The sequence below is a fragment of the Herpailurus yagouaroundi genome, unplaced genomic scaffold (assembly GCF_014898765.1).
Source record: "Herpailurus yagouaroundi ecotype Mexico unplaced genomic scaffold, PumYag 141, whole genome shotgun sequence".
NCBI classification, from domain to species: Eukaryota; Metazoa; Chordata; class Mammalia; order Carnivora; family Felidae; genus Herpailurus; species Herpailurus yagouaroundi.
Window position 1 is genome coordinate 69,566,323 of NW_024412396.1, and position 12,548 is coordinate 69,578,870.

The following is a 12,548-nucleotide window of genomic DNA, read 5'->3' on the forward strand; positions in this document are numbered from 1 at the left end:
GGCCACTTTGGGGCGCGTCCTGAAAGTCGCCAGCCTACAAGGCACAGGGCCGAGCAAAACTCACTGCTCGTGGAGCTCCTCGCTCATGCTCCTCAGCTGGAAACACAAAATCAGAAAACGAAACACAAAGGGAGAAGGGAAGACTGCCCATCTCCACATCCGGGCAGCTCTGTTACTTGGCCCAATGGGGTTGTGACAATCGTAATCTCTGTCCTCCAAGGATCTCTATCTCGCCCAAAGACGAGGCCCGGAGGGATCACCAATCCAGCCACCAACATCCCCCCGGTATACTCAGGTCTGGGCAGCTGTGCGGCGGGGCCCCTCCGGGCAGTGTGACCTTTCTTGGTTTTCTTGTTTTTTTTTTTTTTTTTTTTTTAATGTTTTTATTTATTTTCGAGACAGAGAGACAGAGAAAGAGAGAGAGAGAGAGAGCTAACAGGGGAGGGACAGAGAGAGAGGAGGAGAGAGAATCCCAAGCAGGTTCTGTACTGTCAGCCCAGAGCCTGACGCGGGGCTCGAACTCACACGCCGTGAGATCACGACCTGAGCTGAAACCAGGTCCGACACTTAGCCCGGGAGCCACCCTGGCGCCCCTCACCCTTCACGAGTGTGGTCTCTTGTGTCTAAAGTCCCCTTTTCTTGGCAGTGACTCAGCATCCGAGCCCCTGGAAACTTTGCACACGTTGCCAGACGTGGCCCGGTGGGGGGGGCTGCCTGGCTCCCAGCCCTCTGAGACCCGCTGAGTGGCCTCTTCCTGCCCCGCAGGTTTCAGGGTCTCTCTCCTAAGGAGGCCCGGTGCGGTCTGGCCTACTCTGGAGGTGAACAACCCAACAGAGTGGAGATGGGAGGAAGTGTTAAGAGCAGCTGTCTCCTCCAGCCCAGGACTTCCTCCTCTGCAGAAACCGGGGTTCTCACGGTGCCTGTGGGGCCCCGGCAGCTGGGCAGGGGCTCTGTCCTTTACAGTTAGTCCCCGGTGTGCAGAGGGGCCCGAGATGACTGAGGCAGATAAAACAGAGAGGCAGGTCTGGGCTGCCCAGGTGGGTTCTGCGGGGGCTTTCTTGCCCTCGGGGGCAGGAAGGAACTGGCTCCGTGCGGCCTTTCTGCCCCACATCAAGGGGGACCGTCTTTCCCCACAGAAAGGCCAAGTGTCCCGAGCAGGGGCAGAACGGGGACCCCGCACCGATGCGTCCCGCACACATCTCTGCTCAGTGCTGCGCTCTGGTCTGAACGCGTGGGGACAGTATCGTAATTAGTCTTTAAGACAATTTGGGGTTGAAGCAAAGTTTCTCGGCTTCAGCTCTAGTGACACTGGACGGGGCGGGGGGGGGGTGGGGGGGAGGGGTGGGTGGGGCTTGTTATTCTTGGTCGGGACGCTGCCCTGAGCATGGCAGGGAGGTAGTGACATCCCTCCCCGCTGCCCCCCCTAGAGGCCGGGAGCACCTCTGTTCCCAACTGTGACAGCCAAAAACGTCCCCAGACGTTGCCCATGTCCCTGTTTGGGAACCCACTGGGGTACAAGCAGGGGACATCAGAGGTCACAGAGCACGAGGAAGAACACAGTGATCTCAGACCCCACCAAGAGACCGGAGTCAACTCCGGCACGTTCTGCTGGTTTTGTCTGCCTCTCGCTCCACGTGCTGCGTGAGTTCAGGAAGCCCTCGCCTTGCCGAGTTGATGCCTTCAGTTGCAGACGACGTCACAGGTATCTGCCCCCAGGTCACATGTGACAGTGGGTGATCCACGCGCACAGGTAGCCCGTGGGGTCGGGTTCGTGGTCAGCCCTTCTCCTGGAAACGGGAACAGTCTTTGCAAAGAAAGCATGTGTCTGTAGAATGCAACGCATTCGACCTCGTCTGCACACTAGAGACCCCGGGGCAGCTTTGACGACCACAGGGGTCTGGTTTCGTGGGTCCAGGCGGAAGCTGGTGTCAGTGGTCATTCCAGGGCCCAGCCCGGGCTGTCTCTTTTAACAGCTATTTGCTTCCTTCGGATGATTGCCCTTCTAGAAAATACCAAGTAAAGCCTCTCTTAACATGAGCAACCTGTGTTGCCCACTGCGGACTCCCGCCTGCACTTTAATGCGTGTGTACGTGGATAGTTTACGAAATTAGAATGTATCACACACCACACGATCGTGCCGCTCTCACTGGGTAAGAGAAGCCTGTGCGTGCATCCTTAAAAGTTCTTGGAAACATGATTTTGATGTCTGTCTGATCCTCTATCCTGTGCCTATAACTGTCGATCACAATTTGTGTCCCCGCTTCCTGTGTCTTGGTCATCTATATGGCTCCCATATTTATAAATAAGTAAGTAAATCAATAATAAATACATAAATAAATAAATAATGAACCGAACTAAATAAATGCATAAATCGGAAGGAAGCATCCTTGCAAGAATCTTTAAGCACCCTTCCACTTGCTCAGAAATAATCCTAAAGGTAAAATTGTCAGGACGGAAGTAAGTATTGCTGACATCATGGGTCATGATGGTTACGGGCTGCTTTCTATAGGAAGGACAAACATATTTAGATGCCAGCCCCCTCAGTGTGAGCAGCTGAGTCATCTATCCTCAACAACTCTGGTGATTAATGTCATTCAAAAGTTGACACCTTAATAGCTAAAAAAAAAAAAGATCGCGCCTTACTTTTTATTCAATTTGTCTTTGTTGGATTGTGAGTGGAGATAAATCTTCTTGAGATGTTTATTATTATTTGAACATCTTTTTTTGGTGCTAGAGTCTTTGGGTGTGACTGCATTTTCTGTTTCTTCTCTTTGCCAGGCTATGTGTTGGAATGACTTTTTTTCTTAATTTTCTTTCCGGAGTAAAACTACTATTAACATCTTATCCTTATGTTACAAACACTATTTCCCGGTATTTTTTTTCCTACCCCTGTCACATTGTCGTGTGATTTAGACAATACTTATCATGTCTTTCTCTCTGACATTTAAGAGAGACATATATTCACGGAGAAAACTTACACAAATAAAAACAGAGTAAACTACAAACAAACTATGTGTTGAGTTCCACCAGAAATAATCATTGTTACATTTTGGTGCACTTCTAGCTACTCCAACTCAAATGTTACAACCTTTTTTATTTTAAAATTGGAGTTACACAGTGTATGTTATATTGTAATCTGCTTTTGTGGGCATCCTTTGTATCCTCAATAGTCCTCGAAGACATTTTTGATAGCTACAAACTCTTTCATTTTGAAGTTGCGATTTATATCATTCTTAACAGTTACCAGTAGTCAGGAATTTTAGGTACTTCGATGTGCCACCTGGAATAAACATTGTACGTGAACACTATCCCGCCTACAGATGCCACGTCCGGAAAACATCCAATTATTTCCTCTGGATGTCGTCCTAGGAGTGGGGTTGTAAAGTCCACGATCCGTCCACTTTAAAGAGGGTGCTCTGGATTCATTGGTCTGATTCTGCTTTTTGTTCGTTTATTCATTGGTTTTGTGTTTTAGATTCCACCTGCGAGTGAAATCATACGGTGTTTGTCTTTCCCCATCTGACGTATTTCACTCAGCGTAATATGCATTACGTCCATCCACGTTGGTCATAAATGGCAACATCTCCTCCATTTTTACGGCTGCGCGATATTCCATCACGTGTAGAGAGACCACGTTTTCTTTATCCGTTCATTTACCGATGGACACTGGCACAGGAACGGAAGCCACAGCACAGGGAACGTAGCCAATGGTATCGTGATAGAGTTGTGTGTTGACAGATGGCCGCCACACTTGTGGTGAGCACAGCGTGATGTACAGAGAAGTTGAGTCACTATGTCATACCCATGAAACCGAGGTGACGTCGCGTGTCAACTACACTCCATTTACTTTAAAAAGAGTATGATTAGAAATGACTAGATCGTCCTTTAAAAAGGTTGGCCAAATTACGCCTCCACCCAGTGGTTCCCAGGGCGGAACAGCCTAGAAACCGATAGTGACAGAGATGAGAGTCTTTCACACGGGATGCGCTTCCTAAGGGTGCTTTTCTCTCCCTGTTTCTTCCCTTCGAGTAGATACTCCGAACCATGGTGAAGTCTCAGATCAAGCCTTTGGGGGTCACAGCGTCTTTAATTGTAACTGCCGATTCTGCAGAGTTGTATGCCTGTGTGGGGTGTTTCTAGTTTAAGCAGCATACAGGTTGACCTCTCTCCCCCCCAAACCACTGTGTCTTTCCCTCTGGTTCTTTCCATTAATCACATTTTCATAATTTCCTTAGGGCCATCACGCCGAGTGACAAGCCCCACACTGTGGCCATCAGGGCCGGTTAGGGCTGTTGACAGCTGACGTTTTCCAAAGTGACAGTGCAATGTGGTGCTGGGACCAAGGCATTCTAGGAGGAAAATCATGCCAGGCAAGCTTGGGCATGCGGTTGGACAGCAGGAGGACTGTAGGGGTTGTCTCGATTCTGGTCAGCGGACACAAAAGTGCTGAGCGTCCCTATAAAGAGGGTGCAGCTTGAGACTGAGATCACCTTTTATTAAAAGGAAAAAGGATAGAATTGGAGGCAGGAGTCTGACCACGTGAGATTTAAATTACTCCAAATATTAGTGATGATGCCCATCCTCAGGCCTCCTATGGTCTACAAACTTTGCTGGGGCTCAGCAAACTAAGGATTACAGGCGAAATCTGGCCCACTGTCTGTTTCTCTAAATAAAGTTTTATCAGGGCACAATTACACTCAGTTGTTTGCATCTGGTCTGCTGCTGATTCTACGCTACAAAGGCAGAGTTGTGTAGTTGTGACACAGACTGAAGGACCCACAGGGATGAAAACTGCCCTTGTCCAACTCCTGGCCACTCAACTCTTCTTTTTAATATATTTTTAATGTTTTTATTCATTTTTGGGACAGAGAGAGACAGAGCGTGAGCAGGGGAGGGGCAGAGAGAGAGGGAGACACAGAATCCGAAGCAGGCTCCAGGCTCCAGGCTCCGAGCCTTCAGCACAGAGCCTGACGCGGGGCTCGAACTCACGGACTACGAGATCGTGACCTGAGCCGAAGTCGGACGTCCAACCGGCTGAGCCACCCCGGCGCCCCAGCCGCTCGATGCTTCTTGACCAATATTTCCCGAAAGCAGGATCACACCTTGTCCCTTGTTGGACAGTCAGCACCATGGGGCACAAGGAAGGTGCTCGAACAAAGCATACAAGTGAGGGGCCCCATAGACAGAGGGACACTTCCAAGGAGGGGGCGGGGTGTGTAACAAGCATAGGCCAGGGGATAGAGCGGCCAGGCTTGGAATCCTGTTTCTGCCTGTGACTCATGGTGTAGCCTTGGGCAAGTCACTTCACCTCTTGAAACTCCCGGCTGGTAAGATATGGGAAATAAACACTTCCCTGTAGGGCTGTGTCCCTGCTTAAATAAGCAAGAAAACTTCGCAGAGTTTCTTTGCTCGTTGTGTTTGAAATCAAAGGGGACAAAAGGCATAGAGATTTTTAGCTTATCTCTTGTGATTCTCAAAGTCGGGAGAGCCACTCATTTTATCAATACAGAAGGAGGAGGATGAGTGGAGTCCCGGTCCTTCCCGGAGGGCGGATAGAACTTAGGGGAGGGGAGGCGTCTGGATTGGGCAACACCATGATCCGAAGGGGGCCGGGGAAGCAACCAATGTCCCCTGAGTCCTGCAGCCTCCTCAGCCCTTAGTGGTGTGTTGATGGAGCATAACAATTCTTCCCGGTGTTATCACCATTTCTCTTAAAACAGGTGAGTGGGGTTGCAGAGCTCAGGTAACGTAACCAGGGCCAAAGGGTTACAAATGTGGGCACCAGTTTGCAAACACTGAAGACGTATGTCACAGCCACCACTGCCACTCTCCTGCCTACGAGCTGCTCATAGAAGCATAGAGACCGATAAAATGGGCCCCAGAATTGTGCACTCGGAGGGTGAATAGAGGAAAAAGGAAGGGCATAGAGAGACAAGGCGGTGGGGAGAGAAGGAGAGAAACATCTCTGCAGGTTAACCCCCCTGTCTTCCCAGCTCCGTGTGGCTTTCCAGGGTGTTTGGAGAATCAGAAACCCCTCCAGCGTGGCGCGTGGGAAGGTCGCCGACCCCCTTCCTCATTCTAGTCCTCGTCAAAACCCGAAAGCAGAGAAATATGCAAAAAAATAAAATCCATTCTTTGAAGCTAATGTGTCAACACACGCCAGGGCTTAGGGTTGACTTGAGGGTTGGCGTCCGGGCTTGTGCTGTCCAATCCGATTTATCCGTTGTGCCAAATCCCGCTTGACAAATAGAGGAGGGAAATACAGATTCATGAGCTTTGGAAAGGCTGTCCTTTGAGGGCATACACTGATGGCTTCAAGGGGGCTCTCTAAGGTTCTCCCATCTCTTCGGGTCAGAGAGTTTGGGGGCAAGGCTCCCCTCAACTGTTTTCTTTTTTCTTTTTTTTGGTTTACACAGGGTGGTGGGGAAGGGTGATTCCTAGCAATGCCTTTATGCTCTCATCTGGGACTTGATTTTCCTGCCACCTTTCCTGTCTAGGAAAGCCAATGATTGGGGAGAGAGTGAGAGGAGGTGACGCACAGACAGAAGCCTTTCAGAGTCATGTGAGGTCTGCCCTCGGACGCACCGGCTCGAGCCACACCCGGTCTTTAAAGGCTGAGCCTCAGTGATGCCCGCTTACACCCATGATGCTCTCAGGCTGGAAACACCACAGCCCAGAAATAACGCAGTGGACCTGGGAGGTGGGGATTAGATGGAAAGCCCTCCAAACGGTCCTCACTAGAAAACCACAGCAAGGTGACAGAAATCGAGGACCGGAGGCAAGGGTCTAAGGGGCAAAATCTGTGCCAGTTTCCACGACAGTTCTTAAGAAATTACAGCTAGTGTTTGGGGGGCACCTGGGGGGCTCAGTCAGTTAAGTGTCTGACTTCAGCTCAGGTCATGATCTCGCAGTTCGTGGGTTTGAGCCCCGTGTTGGGCTCTGTGCTGACAGCTCAGAGCCTGGAGCCTACTTCCGATTCTGTGTCTCCCTCTCTCTGCCCCTCCCCTGCTCGCGCTCTGTCTTTGTCTCTCTCTCTCAAAAACAAATAAACATTAAAAAAATGAAATTAAACAAGAAGATTAGTGTTTTTTGCAACAATGAACCCAAGTCAGGAAGAAGGAAAAATAGTAAAAAGATAAAAGAAAGAAAAGGAAACACTCGTTATGTAGCTTTTAAATTTTTCCAACAGGTTTAGTCGTACAAATGTGTTGCAAAAATGGTACAGAAGGTGGTCATGTAGCCCGTGCTCAGCGCCCCCCTTTATGAACATCTCGCATTAGTGTAGGACATTTGTCGCAGCTGACGTGCCTGGATTGACGCGTCGCTATGCACGAAATGCCCCACTTTTTCGGATCTCCTCAGTCTTCCCCTCCTGTCATTTGTGTGCTCCGGGACCTCCCCCCATGACACTATGTCACTGTTGGGGGTCGTGTCCCCGTAGGCTCCTTAAACTGTGACGCTTCCTCAGTCTCTCCGTGCTTTTGAGGACCTTGACATCTGGGAGGGACTGCCCGGGTATTTTGTAGGATAGCCCTTAATTTGGTTCAGCTGATTTTTCTCACCATCAGACTGGGGTTATGGGCTTCAGGGGGTGGGGAAGCTCTGGGGGTGAAGTGCCCTTCTCACCACGTCAAGAGACGTCCCATCAGCAAGAGGTATCACCGTTGATGCTGACCTGGGTCCCCTGGCTGACGGAGTGTTCTCCGAGTTTCTCCGTGATAAAGTCCCCGCCCCCTCCCATCGCCTCCTTCCACACTGTCCTCCTTGGAAGGCAGTCACCATGGGCGCCCCTTAAGGGTGGAGCCTTATACTCACCTCCTTGAGGGCTTCTTTGGAATTCTTCCACAAGACAGATTTGTCTCTTCTCCCCCTACTCATTTGCTTACTCGCATCAGCGTGCTATCACGGCTGTGTGTCGTGTACTCTGGGTTACATTGTTGATTTGTGCCTCTGATTGTTCCCACTTTGGCCGCTGGGACCTCTCGATCGCCTCCTGGGTCTCTGTATCACACCCCATTATTTTGGGTGTTGGGCCTTGTATTACTTTCCGGCCCACGAGATCTTCTAGACTCATTTTTTTTTTAGTTTTTTTTTTTAATGTTTATTTATTTTTGAGAGAGAGAGAGAGAGAGACAGAGCACGAACAGGGGAGGGGCAGAGAGAGAGGGAGACACAGAATCTGAAGCAGGCTCCATTCTCCAAGCTGTTTGCACAGAGCCCGACGCGGGGCTCGAACTCACGGACTGTGAGATCATGACCTGAACCGAAGTTGGACGCCTATCCAACTGAGCCACCCATGCGCCCCTAGACTCATTAAAAAAAAATACTTGCCCCAGGCTTAGAATCAGGCGTTTCCCCAAGGGCCAAGGGTCCCTGTTCTTTCCTTTGGAGGTTGGCGGGAGAAGCCAGCAACAGTCTCCTAGACGTGCTCATGCTACTGGGGTATCGTGTCTTCCAGGGAGCCTATCCCTTTCGACGGTACTGAGTGATCCGCATTAAGAACACCCGCGTGTGCAGCCACATGGAAAACAACTCTCTCTGGAGTGACTCATTTTTCCCTGGAATGGGACTAGGGGCACCTCAGTTTAAGGAAAATTACAAAAAAAAAAAAAAAAAGGATTTTGCAGAGACTTAAATGTGGGCAGACAATCACTTACCCTGTCATCTTTAGCAATTGACTTACCTTTCTGGTTTCTCATTGGTCTGGGAAGACATGATGTCTAGCTGCTATCACTATTTTTGGATGGACAATCGCACGTATGCAGTGTCCAGAACAGTCAGAAAGGATTAGTGACCCCCTCATCCTAAAATCCTAGCCTTTGGTGCAATCTTATATATATAGATATAGTTAGACAGATAGATATAGATATACATATATATACGTATCTATCTATCTATATATGTATAGATGTATATCTATATCTATCTATCTATCTATCTATCTATCTGACATAATTATTAGTTACCATGTAAGAGCTTACTATCAGCATGGTTATATGCATCCTACTTCTATGAACACATTCAAGCCTCGTAACAACCTAAGAAGCTGCCCATTTTGTGGACGAGGACACTGACCTATAGCGAGGTTAAGTCACCTGCCCACGTTACACAGCGGTGGGGCCAGAGGCAAGGAAGCTCTGGAGGTGGGGGTCCGTGCTGCAGAATGAGCGTGGGGAACCCCAACACCTCGGCTCTAGAGTGGAGCTCACAAAACCGAATTCATAGGTTGTTGTGAGGTCCAAACACATCCATTCACTCAATCACAGAAATATTTAGAGAGTGCCTTCCAGGTGCCAGAGAGCGTGGAAATCGCCCAGCCCTCGGTGGCCTTAGACAAGTAGGAAACCGTTAAGCAGACACAGCCCCACGGGAGCATAATCTGGCAAGCTGGGATTCAGTCCCTTTTTGCTTTCTTGGTTGGCGTCTTTGTGTGGTGCCCAACCCGCCCAGCTGTACGTGGTCAGCCTGGCGGAGACTGTGATAACACCGGACCCCAACAAATGCATTTCCTACACTTGTGGGGCTTGTGGATGTCAGACAGACATTTAAATAGTTTTGCAGACTCTCAACCATGGCACGAATGTAAGGGACATTCAAGATCATTATTCTTGTCATTTTTATTACCGACTGATCTCGTTTTTAGCATGACGGCATTAACAGAGCCACATAGCCGGCGGGCATAGCTGCTAAATGTTTCACAACCAGCTTTCTGGGGGAAGCAGAGCCCCGATTTGTATTTTTTTTTTCCAATTTCCTTTGCGTAAATACTCATCCTGTGGCCCATTTCAAGCTGCCTGCTTGATATTACTGAGACCAGAGTTGGAGACGTAAGCATTGTCAGCTCTCGTGTGAGGGTCTGATCCCACCCCACGTGTGGCAGTGGACAGGGGGACCATCACCACCCGCTCTGCGAAGGCAGGAAGAAATGGGTAGACTGAGTCTCAGACGAGGATGACAAAGGAGTCACATGGTTTGCCTTTGAACTCCGTTCTGCGGGACAAAGAAGTCATTTTATTTTTCCTGCCCAGCAGGACTCGGAAAATCCTCCTCGTAGATCCTGGGTCTCTATCGGGGCATTTGGGGCTTTTTGTCCGTGGACGTGGCTGCCGGTTTGGGAATCACTGATTCAGTTCTGCAGGTGCTACAGTTGTGTCACGAACGCACAGGGCCCAGTGCGGGGCCCTGCGGGGGACATCCAGGGAAGGAGATTTAGAATGTCACAGCCGGTAGGGGGTGGAGGGTCCGGTGAGAGAGGCAGACCCGCCCGCGGTCTGCAGAACCGCCTCGTGTAACACATTGGGGTTCGGTGGAGCCCCTGTGTCAACAGCACCGGGCATGCGGGGACACTGGGAGGGATGATGGAACAATGGGTGCCACTCCAGAATATCAGGGAAGGCTTCCTGGAGAAGGCCCTCAGGGCCTGGAGAAACGGCACCTGTCTTTCCTTTGGCTGAATGCAGAGCCCTCTCAAACGGTCCCGGGTGCCCTCAGGGCCGTCCTCAGTCAGAACTGCTGACCCTTCATCGGGGCCTCTGAAGTCTGGCAGTGGCCAGCTCCACGGTCCTCCTCTCCGCAGGGCCCCAGGGGCTCCCCTCTGCCATGCGCCCCTGACCTGCTTTTGCACAGTCTCCTTCCACCTCCAGCACACTCTCCTCGCGTCCCCATGTGAGAGTCTGGGCGTCCTTCCCGACACAGCTAAGTCAGCTCTTTGCAAGCAACTCCTAACCCCTTTAAGGCTGGGCCGCGTACACCTTTTCTGCTTTCTGATAAGAAGCCGTGGGTTCCTCCGCTTCAGCATTTAATTTGCGTGGTCCTTCAACAAGTGCGTGTGGGACACTTGGTGTAGTTGTGGTGATAGCAAACGTCTGTTGAGCATCTGCTATGTTCCGGGCCCCACCTGCATTGACCCTGAATCGCTGCAATAATCCTCGGCGGTCCATTAATATCATCTCCGTTTCCTGGGCGAAGGAGTTAAGGCATGAAGAAGTTCAGCTACTGGTTCAAGACCACACCGCCAGCCGTGTGGTGAGATGCAACCGGGGTTTGAATCTAGGTACGTAGACGCAGGGTGGAAAGTCCAAGCCCCGCTTGCCTTTTGCTGCCTGTAGTGCGGCAGGCAGGGGCTCCGTGGGGCACACAGAGCAGGGATAGCGAAAGCCTTTCTCGAATCTCAGTCCCGGAGCGGAGCCAGGTGCAACGCAGAAACACAAAATAAAAGGTAACTCTTCTAGGTAGGATGGAGTAGAATGTAAGGAACCGAACCTCTTGGCGTCTTGCTTTTCGCACCGGGAAAAGGGGAATCCTAGGAGTACATCCTTCGTAGTCTGGTGTAAGGATAAAACAGGACCATCTGTGTAACACGCCCGGAAAGGAACCCGCGACTAGCAAGCCTCCAATCAGCACCTGTCTGCCACGCGCAGGACGCTTTATCCCTACTACTCTCTCAGAGAGCAGCAGGCTTGCAGAAAATGTTTGCAGAATAAATGCACGGATGGAAGAGAAGCTGGAAGAATTCGACCCATTCATCCCTAGTGACCTTGCCGTATGATATTAAGGAATGGGTTTTAATATTCCCGCCCGGTGAAGCCCCCAGAAGATGAAGTGTTTTCTGGAGAGCAGACCCCCCCCCTCAAACCTCCCTGTCCTCTCTCAGCCCCCGGGGACCCCTAACATGGCAGGTGGGCAGGGCCCTTCCCCGTGCCGTGAGCGTTTGTCAGGCCGTCGCTTGTGGCTGGAAATGGGCGAAGGCAATAACACACATGACCCGATAGAGCCGTGGAAATCTCTATCTGAAACAGCTGTGTGGGTCCCAGCTGCTTGGTAACAAATACATCTTTAATGAAATCAAACAATCCAGCAGGATTTATTGATGGAGAACAATTGCTTTTAAATACAGTCTAGTAGCCAGGACTGTTAACATTCTTTTTCGTTCAATTAGTTCAGTTGGTTGGAATTAGAGACACTTGGCTATTAGCTAAGAAAAATAAAGGCTGTTGCCATGTTCAGCATTAGGCCACCCCCCCCTCCTTCCCCCGACACTAATGCATGGCAGAGCTAACCCAGAGAAAGAGATTTTTGAGGAAATTCCAACTGTTGGTGGGGAAGGGAGTCTTACAGCAAAACCAAAGTCCAACAAGACTCCAAAATGGGAACCCGTCTTGACCCACAGTCTCGAGTGGAGGGCAGGAGGTGAGGGGTGCCTCCAAGTACTCTCTCAGAATCTGGCCATCTACCCAAAGTCCAGGCATCCCTCACCCTGGACGACGCTTCCGAAACCAGATTTTATAGCACGGCCGTAGGATTTTATAGGAAGATGTTCTATACGCTACATAATATGTTTTTTTTTTTTTCTTCTGCTTCTCCTGTTGACTTAAAAAAAATGTTATTGACGTTGGCTGAAGTATAATTAAAAGAGTCATTTTAGTTTCAGGTGTACCCTATAAGGTTTCACAGTTCTAGACCTTACCGAGATCGAAGGAACCACTGTCCCTCTGTCACTCCAATGAGGAACCTGGGAATCACCCCCAGAGTCTCTGCCCTCCCCCTCC